This window comes from Carassius auratus, chromosome 23 (genome assembly GCF_003368295.1).
Source record: "Carassius auratus strain Wakin chromosome 23, ASM336829v1, whole genome shotgun sequence".
Lineage (NCBI taxonomy): Eukaryota > Metazoa > Chordata > Actinopteri > Cypriniformes > Cyprinidae > Carassius > Carassius auratus.
In genome coordinates this window covers 19,751,385-19,766,999 of record NC_039265.1, presented here as the reverse complement: position 1 = coordinate 19,766,999, position 15,615 = coordinate 19,751,385, and the positions used below count along the sequence as shown (strand labels likewise).

At 34.2% G+C, this 15,615-nt stretch overlaps 1 pseudogene; it reads right to left on the bottom strand.

Annotated features, from left to right (window-relative positions):
* The window catches only part of LOC113040901 (terminal uridylyltransferase 4-like), a 30,292-nt pseudogene that overhangs the window by 13,323 nt on the left and 1,354 nt on the right, over nucleotides 1-15,615 (bottom strand).

Below are 15,615 nucleotides of genomic sequence, written 5' to 3'. Positions count from 1 at the left end.
ACTCCCGTACCTGTGTGCTTTTTCAGCACCTTGGCTAAACCCTCGATGATCTCCTTGCAGTTCAGCTTCTGCGAGGAAAACAAGAAAGCAAAACCAGTAAAACATCAGGAGAGTCGATAATTGGCTAAGAAAAGCCAATAATACAAACTCATCTGATTTTAAACACAAAACACCATATAAAGTAAGTGAAATCAGTCATCGACACATTATAGTTGTTATGAAACTTGGCATGACACAAAAATGTAATTGAAGAAAAACAAGGTATGTTTGTTATATTTGCCTAATCACACAAAAAAAGTGTCAAAATGAGAAAAATAAATAAATTTGCATGTCCCTCTTTTGAAGGGGTAACCAGATTTGACCTCAGCGGTGTCGTGACCCTCCAGTGTCATACAGATGTCCAGGTCACTGTCACGAAAGCCAAAGCCGTTCTTAGAAGAGCCAAACAGACAGAGCTGGGCCTTATCTGACCAAAAACACACAGAATAGAGATTCATTTATATTAGAAAGTAGTGATACTGCAGTTAACCGATCTGTTTATAATCATTATAACCTTGGTTCGTTTTCCCTTGGACGAAACTGTTTTTTTCTTTCCGAACTGTAGTCGGTGGTTTTACATGCTACTTCCCGTGTAAGTGGGCGGTTCTTAGAAATAAATAATACGCCAATGTGACTAGCATAAGTCAAATCATTTAGAAATGGACTGAAAGCATTAAAACTACTTATTGTTTTCATTCACACAATAGAGACAACAATGCATGTTTAGTTTTTCTTTTTTTCCACAAACAGACCTTTTTCACAGGCTGTGATGGTTTTTTTTTTTATTACCACCATAAGTCAGAGATGCACACACTTTTTCAGCTGAACCCAAGGTAAATACAACAAAAATAAATAAATAAAATAAACTCGTGTTTTTGTCATATTTTAGTCTTACTTTATATGGGTTAAAATGATACAAATTATAATCTGCGCAATTTTAAAGGGACACTGAGTAGGAATTACTCCCATCTAGTGGTGAAATTGTATTTTGCATTCAAACTAATTTTGCTCTCCAGCGCCTCGCTTTTTCAAATGCGCGTTGCATCTACGGTAGGCGATATGTACCAAAAAGCTTTGACAGGATGTATTCTAATAGCACTTCGTCGAGTTTTCCTTCAGGTGAACAGGTGTGTTATTTCAAACAAACTGCAACATGACAACTAACAAACGAATGTTACAGTATGAATTACTGACTGTGGAAAACATGAAATATTGTAATTAGTAGTTATGTCTAATTTATTCGTTATATTTTCTGAATTATATGCATTGTTAGATATAAAAAAAATATTATAATATAGACTGTAACACTGACTTACCTGTCGAGAAGAAAACTGGCCACTTCAGCGTCTTTTGAAATCTTTATCAAGCATTAGCTCTTTCCACCTAGAAAAAGCTTCCCCGACATTAACTCTTGTTTTCTGTAATCTACGGTCACGTTTCCTTTTACGTTCTATTTTTGACTGTTTTGGCGACGATGTTTTCTTCTCCTGTGGCGCGGCATATGTATGGTCCATAATAAGAATGCAATCCAGACTTTTAAACTTGCCGGTGCAGTTTCAAGCGCCTCTCACTGCTCTGCACCTGCGTTTCTGGCTCTGATCGAAAACACGTTGTGGAAACGCGTTGGCTTAGTACTTTTTGTCCCTCTCTGCTATTATAGTTTTGCAAGATGGCGGAACTACATGGAAGCCTCCGTCAACCTACCCGTCCCATGTATATAAAGATAATAAATTCTTCATTTACAAGGATTAGTTTAAACATTGGCATAGGTATTTGTACACCATTGAGGGCATATTTATGAATAAAAATATTGATTTTAGATAATAAAATACCTAAAAAGTTACTTATTGTCCCTTTAACTGCAATGACCGTTGTTTATTTGAGAAATCTATTTGTACATTTCATCAGAAGTTGCTCTTTCACTAATAAGAACAGATCTATAGAATATCGACTCATATGCATGTTTTTTTTGACCTCATCTAGTGTACAGATTTATAACGGAACCGTTTAACAGAGGGGATCTGAGGTCTTGATAAAAGACATTGTACAGCAGTCAGAAGTGTTTTGGCTCCACTTCTTTCCAACAAAAATAAAAATGTTTTGGTTATTTGGTTATGTTTTTGTTTTTTTCACTACATTTTACCATATTTTCCGGACTATAAGTCGCACTTTTTTTCATAGTTTAGCTGGTCCTGCAACTTACAGTCAGGTGCGACTTATTTATCAAAATTAATTTGACATGAACCAAGAGAAAACATTACCGCCAGAGGGCGCTCTATGCTGCTCAGTTCTCCTGTATCCTACACTGAACACAGAGCGCCCTCTCGTGGCTGGAGACGGTAATGTTTTCCCTTGGTTCTAAATAAATGCGACTTATAGTCCAGTGCGACTTATATATGTTTTTTTCCTCATCATGACATATTTTTGGACTGATGCGACTTATACTCAGGTGCGACTTATAGTACGAAAAATACAGTAGTCTCATCTTTTTTTTCCGTCAATGATAATGCATGTTGATTTAGTCTCCGTTATCGTTTCGTGAACTTTTTATAGTCAGGGGAAAAAACTTAGTTGACAACCATTTTTTTTTAATAATACGGACTCTAGTATGAACACGTGATTGCACACCGTTGTACTCTTTTCTAATGAAGCGCTCCAGACTGCCCAGAATCTGCTCCCTCTTCTGCTGCTCGATGAGAGACGGCGATAACTCACCTACAAACACAAACACAAACACATCACGTCTCAACCTGAAGTAAACGTCAGGGTAAACCCAAATATACACACTTAGGCTCCTAAGTGACTACTGGGATGATTTGGGTGTGTTGGCGTATTAAAGGAACGGTTCACCCATGCATCACTGATTTAAAATGTTAATTTTTGAGTGAACTATCCCTTTAAATTTGGACGATGGTGCAGTATGGTATAGCACTCACAGTAACACAGCATGCAAAGTCCGTCCAGGATTTCTCTGAAGCGTATGGTCATGTGCGGCAGAGGTTTCAGCTCGACCTTCTTGAAGTCTTCAGGACACTCGTCTTTGAGGTGGCCGTCTCGCTTACAGATGCTGCACACGACCGTTGGAGGCTGTAAAGCACAACAGCAACAAATTACTTACCATAACATGTGATGCACATAGTATTAACCATATTATAATACAAACAATATAACAAAAATTGACTACAAATGACTGAATTGGTAGATTCCATGCATATTCCACCGTCTTTAACAATCAAATACTCATTTTTTTTTGCTGCTGTGCCTTTAGACCTTTTTTTAATCGTGATCAGAAATGTTTCTTGAGCAGCAAATCGGCATGTTAGAACGATTTTTTTAAGATCGTGTGACACTGAAGACTGGAGGAATGATGCTGAAAATACAGCTGCGCATCACAGAAATAAATTACATTTTACAATATATTCAAATAAAAACAACTTATTTTAAATAAAAAATATTAATGTTTCTACTGTATTTTTGATCAAATAAATGCAGCCTCGGTGAGCGTAAAACAAACATTTAACGTTTTGGTTTTAACTTGGCAAATTAAAATGATCAAATAAGGATTGCTTAAAATCCAGATGAGTTTGCGAATGCATCATTCAGGCCATTTTGACTGATTCACTGAAATGACTCGTTTTACTCCACATAAACTATAACATGATCGTAATTAGGGCTGGGAATCGATTCAGATTTTCCAGAGCGATTTGATTACGATTCAGAAGCTCTCAAATCGATTACGAGTTCGATTCTCGATTCGTTTTTCTATTCACTCGATTCAACTCAATGTATATAGATTTAATACAAATACTATATTTATAAAAAAGAACAGTGAACATAAGTTCTCTTAAAAAGAAATTAAGAGCCACAAACCTGTATATTAAACTCTTTTATTGTAGGTACATTAAAACAGAACACATCTCTAATTTTCAAATGCATACAATTATGTTAAATAAATACAAGTTTGATGCAAGATGAAAGATGTTGAAAAAAGTCAGAACAGTCACATTCCTTGATCAAACAGGATCAAATTATTTCATTTTTAAGATAAAACAATCATAAAAAAAAAAATATATTTTTTTTTAATTTTTTTTCAATCAACCACATTTTAAAAAACGATTAATCGAAAAATCGTTTTTTTTTACCCAGCCCTAATCAATATCCACCTGTTTTTAGAGCCAAGCGCACATAGAAATGTATATTCACTATAGAAATTCCCACGTCATCTCCAAACCTGGAAATCTGATTTAAAAATGAAAAGTTCTGCAGAGTCAAGCACTACGAATATTTCCGTATCCTGTGCAATTACCTTTCCTCCAGTGAAGATCATCCTGTCAAAGACATAGTGCAGATCTTCTGGTGCGATACTGTCCCGTTTCTCCATGTCTTGCTCTTCATCCTCCTCCTCATCGCTGTCCATCCTCAGGCCGTTGAGGGCCGAGGGAGATGCGGCTGTGGAGTGATCCTGGGAAACGTCCTCAGATCCGGCGTCCATCCCACCGTCGCTCAACAGGATCTCGCTGAACCCTGCTCGCAGGCTCTCCTCTTCCTCATCTTCATCATCACTGCTGTCTGCGTCCTCCTCGCCGCTCTTCTTTCGGTCCAGGCTGCGGGATCGTGCCATGCGAGAACGTCTGAGTCTCTTTCTCAGAAAGCCACGGCGGGCGTTTGCTCCGTTCCTGCTCTGCGGACAGGCGAAATACTTGTAGGCCGTGCGGAAACGCTCCTGGATGTACTCGAACACCATCTGACTGTTCAGACTGCGAGCCACATTCCTCTTCAACGCAAACGGATCTGAAACGCATGATTTAGTCATTTACAGCTCCTTTTCTGATTTCATCTTAATGTGACAAACAAAGAGCACGTAAAAACAGATGAAAGTGTAAAACACTGTGCTGTTTGATATTGTTTATCAGCGTCAGTTGATATTGGATATAGAAATGTGTTCAGTTTTAGATTACCTGTGCAATAAGACTTAACATGAGCTAACAATTGGCAATAACTAAGCATTTAATTAATGTTACAAAAACGCTTTTATTAGTGCATTTTTTAAATCTAAATGTATATCTCTTAACATGAGCTATTATGTATGTATGTGTATATATATATATATATATATATATATATATATATATTTTTTTTTTTAATGAAAATTAATCTTTTTTGTTATTTTACATTAGTTTTTACCATTTGTAGTAAATATATATATATATATATATATATATATATATATATATATATATATATATATATATATATATATATATATATATAATTTTTTAAATGAAAATTAATCTTTTTTGTTATTTTACATTAGTTTTTACCATTTAGGATTAAAAAAAAAAAGATATTATATATATATATATATTTTTTTTTATATACAACATTAATCAAAAGTTTGATGTTAACATTTTTTATCATTTAAAAAAATACATATTTAAATATACAATTTGAATTGCTATTAACTACTGCATAACAAATGTTAGACAGGCATGCTATATAAATATTCTGCATATTAATATTATAACATTATATACATACAATTAGTATTACTGATATACTATTCAAGTATTTTAAAATTACTGTAATCATTTTTACTGTAGTATAATGTTTATTCATTTTATGTTTTTATTTGTGTTTATTTGAGCTGCTATTAATTAAATATATTATAAATGAAAAATATTGTTTTTAGAGTTATGTTTTTAATTTAGACAAAACAGCACAGCATTTTAATATGATACATTATCAGTTTTTATCCATAACATGAAAAAAATAAATAAACAGCTTATCAGCTAGAACATATACTGTTTTGTCTATTAAACTTTTTTGAGCTTCATTATTGGTGCATGCCTTAAAAAAGAGAGCAACAACAACTCAACCAATCTTATTTGGAACAGTTTTCCAACACGACTGTTGCTGAATGAACAGAAAAAAACACAACCAAGCAAGTGCTCCCTCTTCAGGAAGTCAGCCACTAATGAAGTGTTCACAATGCACTGGATCTCAGACGTCTGCGGTCTCACCCTCGATGGCGAGTCTGCGGCGAGGCCAGTTCTTCAGCTCCCGCGGCAGCAGCTCTTTCAGACGGATGCTGATGATGTGCTCCTCGAGCGCAAACTCCAGCGTGTAAAAGCGCAGGAGCTCGAGCCACAGCTGACCGAGAGACACGCTCACAGGCTCCTCCAGCGTCAGACGAGTCTGGACACACACACACACACACACGAGTTACTAACAATTCTGATAGTACTCACCTAAGGGCTTCTTTAATACAGTCCTGAGCAGCAGTGAAGCGCTCACCTTGCCCTTAGCGTGTTGGGCCTTCTTCTCTTTCTTCTCAGTCTGAGTTTTGGGTTCAGGTTTGGCTTTGCCGTCCCCGCGGCCCTCACCTGCTGGAGCTGGTCTGTGCTCCCAACCCACGAACGAGTCCGACACGATCCCCGTCAGGTGAAACTCATCCACGCGCTTCTCTTCAAGCCCTTTATCTGAGCAGACATCAAAGAAGAATAGAGATATGTATTTAGATCAGGGTCTCTTTAATATCATAGATTGTTCCTGTAGCTCAAGTTTGAGCATTGCGTTAACAAGCACAAGGTTGTGGGTTCAATTCCCAGGGAACATGTTAGGTAAAAAAAATGTTAGCCTGAATGCACTGTAAGTTGCTTTGGATAAAAGCATCTGCTAAATGCATAAATGTAAATGCCACAAATATGATTATCCTCATGTGAGAGCCTCAATCCTAAAATTGAAAAGACTACATATATATTAGAAAAATTTTTTAAAATGTATTTTCATGTATAAAGACTAAATTAATTAAAGCAAAGAAAAATATTCTAAACACACAAAATATTAAATGTATATTAATTATTTATGTATACTTGTTTAAATCATTTTTAATCAATTTGCGCTCTAAAAACATATTACTCTGAATACGCAAAATTATTATTTGGAAATTATAAGTTCTTAAAATCTATTTATACTGTGAAAATGTAATAATATAAGTATGTTTATTAAATATGATGTTACATCATCAAATTTCACTCACTAGAGCACCATGCTATTAGATGTATTTGTGGATTTAAAACAATTTTTAAATAAATTTATACTGTGAAAAATTATATTATTATATGCGTAAAATATTACTTTGAAATTTTTTTGTCTATAATCTAGCAATTATCACACCCCCACACCCTCCATTCACTGTAGTAGTGTGCAGTTTAAATAAAAACAACAACTTTTTTATAAATTTATAATGTTAATGTATTATTATAAACATGCATAAAATATATAGACTATATTATCTTGCAATTATTGTTGTTGTTTTTTTTCAATTCTCTATAGTACTGTGCTGTTTGATGCATTATTTGTCTATTAAAGTCAGTTTCTTAAAACAATTTATTCTGAAAATAATAATTATTATAAATGCATATTTTTTGAATATTTAATTTATATTATCTTACAATTATAACACACTATATTTCTGCACTATTAGTATCACTTGTTTAAATCAAATTATAAAAAAATAAAAAAATCAGTAAATAAATTATTATTTAAATAAATTTAATTAACTTGTACTGTGAAAATAATTAAATTAGATAATACAATTTAACAGCACAGTCCTATAGTCAACGAAAAAAAAAGGTTTCCAAGTAATATGCAAAAATAAAATAATTGCAATATTTTACTAGTCAAACTAAATCATGAATGCAAATGCTTGTTGACAAAGGGTTTTAATGAGTAGCAAATATCCAGGTGAAAGCTACATACAAGTCAAATGTGCATCTCATGTGTGAATATGCTGTTGCCATAATAACATAATACAACACATACTAGGGCTGCACGATATTGGGAAAAAATTACATTGCGATATTTTATTTTTTCTGCGATATATATTGCGATATGAAATCTAATAAAAATTTTTCTTACAAACAAAAATGGGGCGAGCAGATTTACATTCTCATTTTAAATGATTTAAACATCGACACCATCGCGTCAATTGATTAATATGCGCGAGGGAGAGAGAGCAAGACAGCACTCGTGTTGTTTGAAGCGCTCTCTCTATCTCTCTCTCCCGCACTCTCGCTCGCGTGCTCTCTATCTCTCTCTCTCTCTCTCTCTCTCTCGCGCGCGCTCTCTCTGTGTCTCTCTCTCGCGCGCTTTCTATCTCTCTCTCTCTCCCGCGCTTTCTCTATCTCTCCCGCGCTCTCGCTCACACGCTCTCTCTATCTCTCTCTCGCTCTTTCTATCTCTCCCGCGCTCTCGCTCACGCGCTTTTTCTATCTCTCTCTCGCACGCTCTCTCTATCTCTCTCTCGCGTGCTCTCTATATCTCTATCTCTCTTTCGTGCGCTCTCTCTCTCTTTCCCACTCTCTCTATCTCTCTTGCGCGCTCTCTCTTGCACGCTCGCTCTATCTCTCTTTCGTGCGCTCTCTCTCTCTATCTCTCGCTCGCACTCTCTCTCTCTCCATCTCTCTCGTGCGCGCTCTCTCTCACTCACTCACTCACTCACTCACACTCTCTCTCTCTCCCGCACTCTCGCTCTCTTTCTCGCGCACTCCCTCTCTCTCTCTCTCCATCTCTCTCGCGCGCGCTCTCTCTCTCTTTCTCTCTTTCGCTCTCCGCGAATCACATTCGTCAAGGGCCGGGGAGCAGCTGGCCCGTACAATTAATGAATAACGGATCAACTACGACAGCCTACATCACACATCCTGCGATGTGACTATCGTGGATTCGTACATCGCAATATCGATGCTTTAACGAACACATCGTGCAGCCCTAACACATACTGTTCTGAACTATCTCTGGAATAGAAAACAGCACATTTTTTAATGTTAATATATTGATTATATGCTATTTAGGAACTATGCATTCAGGGTTCACTAGAACATGAGTTGATACCCAGTGTCCTAGATAAACGGCAGGATGGGCTCGGCTCTCTGTTGCAGGAAGAATATGACCATCAGAGACAACGAGTAGGACGGGATTCCTCCCTCCGTCTGACAGTCGATGTGGCACAGCTACAGATAAACACAATCTCGTTAGACTTCACTGACAAACAGTTAATGTAAAGTCTGGAGAACATGATGGCGCCGAGTCATACGTACGTTGGCCCAGTGACGAAAGGCCAGAACCAAAAGGCACGAGCCTCGGCTCAAGTCTGGCCAGAGCTGCAAGGTGATTGGTGGTGAGGCACGCGACATCATTTCCTGCGCTCACTTTGCACATTAACCCACTGTAGAGAAATCAAACAACTCTTATCAGCTATGACGGACTATTACTGATGTCTTCAAATGTTTATTCTCTGTGTGCAATGACTATTTATAGAAGCGTTTTACTGCCGACGTTAAACTGACCTGGCCACATCTCTGCAGAAAACAACGGGGACTTTGGCATGAAAATCTGACTCCACCTCAGCAAACTCCACTGAAAACAGAAGTGAAACTCCAGTTAATCTTAGCCCTCGAAACTCAAGTCTGGTGCATTTATGAGGCTGTAACCTTGAAGCATATTTATATATTACAAACCTTCTGATCTAAAGTCGTAAATCACTCTAATTAGTATTGTAGACTCATATAAGCCAAAATATTAGCAAATACAACTTTTCACTTACACATTTTTGGTTTTAAATGAGTTGGACTCGTAGAAACTGTTGACTGCTGTTTTTCTATATTTAGTAATATTTTAAATTTCAGTTATTTTTCCAATTTTATGTAAAATTTATATGTAAATATTTTATATACCAATTAATAATAGGTAAAATGGTATAAAATTTTAACATAAATTGTATACTGTTTTATATATTTAGTAATTGTAAAAAAAAAATCATTCAGATTTATTTTTAAGTTACATACGCATTTATAATATAAAAATTTTTATACAATATTTTTTTTTTTTTTTTTTTTACAGATTTATACTATGTTTTATATATTTAGTAATTGGACATTTTGTTACTTTTCCCTTTCAGATTTACTTGTCATGTTTTTAAGTTACATACACATTTATAAAATAAACACATTTCATTTTTATTTATTTAGATAAATAATATTAAAATGTACAATGTATAACATTTTTAATATATTTAAACAAATAATATTAAATAATAGTAAACTACATTACATATATGCACTAATTTTACATTTTTTGCTATTTTTAAGTAATATTTTTACAAGTTTGTATTTTTATTTATTATTATTTATGAGTCTTAATAAGTTCGTCCAACTCATTTTAAACAATACATATTTAAATGTTAATTTTATTTGCTATAAAATAAAATAATATAATTTTTTCCATGACTTTAAAAAGTGTATTAGTTGCCAAGAATATGTTAGTCCCTATCAATATATAAAATTAATTTGATTAATTAATCGACATGTAATTAACTCAAAAATGTATTTTGACAACCTTCCTTTTTACTAAAAATCATTAAAAGCATTACATTACATATCTGTTCATCATTAGAAAGCAAAAACATTTGAGTTGTATTTTTTTTTTTTCAGACATTCAAACAAATTGATTCACCAGATAGTGTAGGGTAATAATTAGAGGTTGACTGATAATGGATTTTGCCGATACCAATGGCTAGGTTGTACCACACTGGTCGATACCGATTAATTAACCGATAGTTTTTAAAATGGGATACTGAACAAAAACTAAAATAGTGCTTTATTTAAAAAAAAAAAAAAAAAAAAAACTTAACCATACTAATAGTAGTAGTAAGAAGTAGTAATAATAATAAAAGTAATAATAATAACAGTAACAGTAATACTAAATGCTGAAACTACCACACTCTAATAGGGCCCTATGTAATCGGTTAAATTTTTTCTAAATTCCATTTTATTTCGAAATTACGTTATTTAATTTTTCTGGATTTCTGTTTTTTTCAAATTTTAAATTTTTCTATACTCCTTTTTAATAGTTAAATTAAAAGTTTATTAATCATGAAGCAAGTCTTATTAATTAAAATCATGAAACATACGATTTTCACATCAATTTAATAAAAGTTTAACAAAAAATTACGTTTAGGGCCCTATGAAATATTTTATTTTTTCTCACCATATTTTTTTTATTATTGTTACCAAATTCTGTTTCAGCATGTATAATTATTTGAAGGCATAACACAACTTTTTTTTTTTTTTTTTCTTAAAAAATTCTGTGTGTATTCACATTTTTATTGTTATAAAATCACGGCATGAAACATAAATTTTATTTATCTTTTAATTACTGAAAATTAAGCACTATTTTTTTTAAACTTTCTTTGTCAGCTGCATTTAAATCCGGGTCTCAAGTTTCTCGCTCTGTTCAGCGTTCAGCATTACGTGTCTAGACAAACAGCACGTGCTGTCAGTGATTTCAACCACTAGAGGCCGCTCTCATACTGTATAATGAAAACAGATCCTTCTCAGGCACAACCCGGAAAACTATCGCATGGATCTTGCCGATAACCGATTGTTCCCAGCAATCAACTATCGGTGCCCGATTAATCGGCAAAACCGATTACATCGGTCAAGCTCTAGTTATAATGGTTTGTGGATGAATTAAAGCGAAACTTACTGCTGTTCTTGAGGATCTCCAGCACCTGGATCAGCACATCAGGCTGAGTCATCTGCACAACACAAACGAGTTAATAACAACCACAGTCAAACGCACTGACACATATCCACAGAAGCAGCTCGGTGAACGTTTGCTCAGACTCACAGAGGAGGGATAAGAGACGTCGATGTTTGACGTCACTCGTTTTGAAGGCGAAGCGGGTGAGACAGGAGCCGTACAGACGGAGAGAGCACGCTAAGAAAGGACGAGTGAAGAATTTAAACATTCAGAGGACTGGAAGAGATTGTTTCATTTTCACTTAAGTTTAGTGCAAGCTTTTAGCTAAGCAGTGTACCTGTGAGTTGTTTGCGTATAATCCCCTCCATCCGGAGCACCACGGCTTTGCCTTAGCGCGAAGTCTTCCTCTGAGATGCCATGCACTTCTGCCGCTTCCAGCACGGCGAGTCTAGCGCCCTCAATTGGGCCGGAGAGGGAGCTGGCAGCGATCGCAACTCATTCTCCTCCTGCTTATCCTGCAAACGTACAAAAACAAGAGGATAAACAACACAAATGAGTCAAATCCGATACAAAAGATCCTAATTTAGCTAGAGCATCTTTCCTGAGAGGGTTTTAGCATGCCTAACAGTGACATGCAGTAGGGCTGTTTAAAATAAAAAAAATCTTAATTTCAAATATTAGACTTAATATTAGGACTTGCGTCTTGCACAAAAGATTCCACGTTTAGAAAAGCCATGTAAAATTTAAGTTCTACTTTTTAAAAACATCTCAAGACGTGGGTTTTTGTTCCCCATCCCACTGCATCTCATGTTTTAAATGTAAAAAATTATTCTGCATGACTGGTCTTTCCGCTTTTGTATTAAACTATGCATGCATACATGACGCCGTTTTTTTTATAGTTTTTAAGCAAACTTAATTAATTATAATTGGTTTATTATATTATTTTAAATATGTTTTTTTTTCCACAGTCAGTTTTCTTATGCTTTGAATAAACGTGCATTAGTATATTTTGCTTGATGCGCCTCTTTGTGGCCGCTTTTCTTCACTCTAACTGAAATTATGCATTTTAAAATTTGAATATAATTAGACTTTTGATATTTAAGTACAAAATTCGAATTTAAGTTTTTCAGGCTATTTTGACAGCCCTAACATGCAGCATTCAGTTAGCAAACCTGGGCTGTGCGGATACTGAAGAAAAATGCAATATGCGATTCCTTGTTAAAATTGCGATATTTTATATGTCATACGATATGCTTAAAGTGTGTAAAATCTATTTCAATTCCATTTTAAAATATGTATAAATAAAACTATTTTTCACATTGTTTCTTGGAAAATAAATAACTACTATGCATACTATATGCATATTGCGATATTTATTTTTGCAATATTACGATAATTTCGATATATCGTGCAGCCCTACCTGATAACATAACTTATATAATTTCCAAATATTTGTGTGGGAAGAAAATTACAGCATTTCAGCGTTTGATTCAGAGTTATCATAGTTCAGTTAACCAACTAAAACCATAAAAAAAGTCATTACTTGAAATAAATAAAACATAACATAACATAAAACAAAATAAAACTACCAATGTTACCAAAACAACATTTCTTTAACTTGTTCATCAGGTTTAACTTGGATGTACTAAATAAATATGACTAAACTGAAAATAAAATATGTTTATAAAAACTATATAAACATAAAAAAGAAGGAAATAAAAATCGAGAAAGGCCAAAATAAAACTAATTACTAAACCTTCAACAAAAATTTAAACGAAAGGAGAAAACATCAAAATTTAAACGAAAATATTAATAAAACTGCAATAGTATCTCCCAAATACTAAAAATAACATTGGTTGTCTGAATGTTAATGACTGAGACACTTTCACAACTAAAAAAGGTTTGGGTTTACAAAATCAAACACTAAACTAATAAAGATTATATATTTTATCTATTTAAATGCACGTCATGTGACGTTAATCACAGCAGAGAACATGCAAATGTAATCAATAAAAGACTGAAATATTAACTTAAACTATCAGAGGACACTTATGTAGATATCGGCGACATAAAGTTTGTCCAGCAGAAACTAGCACAGAAAAACCTACATACAGACCAAGAATTGGAAAACATTACTATTTTTTAATGTTCTTCTGCTCATCAAGCCTGCATTTATTTGATCAAAAATACAGAAAAAAAATTTAATATTGTGAATATTATTACAATTTAAAATAATTGTTTTTAAATGTATTATACATTCAATTATCATTTATTTCTGTGATACAAAGCTGAATTTTTCGGATCATTATCACATCATTCTAATATGATGATTCATTATCAAAGCTGGAAACAGTTCTGCTGCTTAATATTTTTCAGAACATGTGATAACTTTTTAGGATACTTTGATGAAAAAAACAAACAAAAAGAAGCTATGTTTTGAAATATAAAATATTTGTGTAATAAACAATATACACTACTGGTCAGTAATTTGGGGTCAGTAATTTTTTTTCTTTCTTTTTTTTAATAAAATCAATACTTTTATTCAGCGAAGGATGTGTTATATTGATAAAAAAGTGATAGTAAAGAAAATATATTATTAGAATTTTTTTTTTTTTTGAATAAATGCAGTTCTTTTTATCCTTTTATTGATCAAATATATCAGACAGCAGAACTGTTTCCAACACTCATAATAAATCAGAATATTAGAATGATTTCTAAGGGATCATGTGATCGACTGATGTTACATGTAGAGTTGTTCCGATTCCGATACTAGTATCGGAAATATCTCCGATACCACAACAAATTCTGGCATCGGCATCGGCGAGTACATGAACCCATATACCGATCCGATACCATTTTCTTAAAAAAGACCTAGTTATGACCGCAAGCTTTGCCTAACCGCTGCACGGTTCTTCTTCGCTGCTCAAAATGCATTGAAAACACAGGAAGTTGTGCTGTGTTGCCACAAGCAACCCCTGTTTAGAGCAGCGAAGAAGAAATGAAAACGCGTTAGCAGCCCTTATCTATATATGACTGGATCACTCATCACATTCTAAACTGCCAAAAGACAGTGAAGCCGCTACTATATTATAGATCAGTGGTTAGCAGTATGTCTCTGTAGTACCGGTAGTTACAGACTCTCGAGTATATTCAGTACCGGCAGCTGCGTTCAGTCGCTTCCGTGTAAGTCAAAACGCAGGGCTCCAGACAGTAGCCGAATATATACTAGTGTCTGTGAATATTAAACTGCAAAATACTATTTAAATATTACTCCCGCAAAATCTACATCTCTGTGGGTGACTGGCACAGATGCGCGAGAGCTCGCTGTTTTGTAGTCTCTGCTGTGTGTCATGAGGACACGAACGCATAAACCGTCACTTCATGAGAATTTACCGTTTCATTTGAGAATACTGTCATATCATAAACACAGACACTCAAAGATCTTCATGGCAGCCCATTAAAATAAATGTTTGGTTTACATGAGTAAATTGACAATATATAAAGCTACTGTTGTAGCCTACAGTAATAATAACATCTCTATAATAATAATAATTATGCCTAGATGGTTGCTTGTTTTTTACTTGTTTTTTACTTGTTAGAGATTATCTGATTAATAGATCTTTTTTTATATTCCTAGACTTATTTGTTGCAGTTTTTTTATACAGTTATATTGTAAAACTTAAATACCTTTTTTAGTTTGCGGTGTTAAGATTTTTGGCTGCATTTGAAGTTCTTTTTTGCATGAGAAAATAAATAATACTGTCAAATTCATGTTAGATAATAAAAATACTGTAATAAATACAGTAGTTCACCATGTATTTGTTCATGTTTTATTGAGGGATCTGTCTGAAGCACACCATAAAAAAATTCTAGCAATTTACACAGGGCTAGTAGTATATACAGCTGTATATACAGATATACACCCAGGTATCGGATCAGTACTCGGTATCGGCCGATACCCTGAGCCCAGGTATCGGAATCGGTATCGGGAAGAGAAAAAGGGTATCGGAACATCTCTAGTTACATGTACACTGA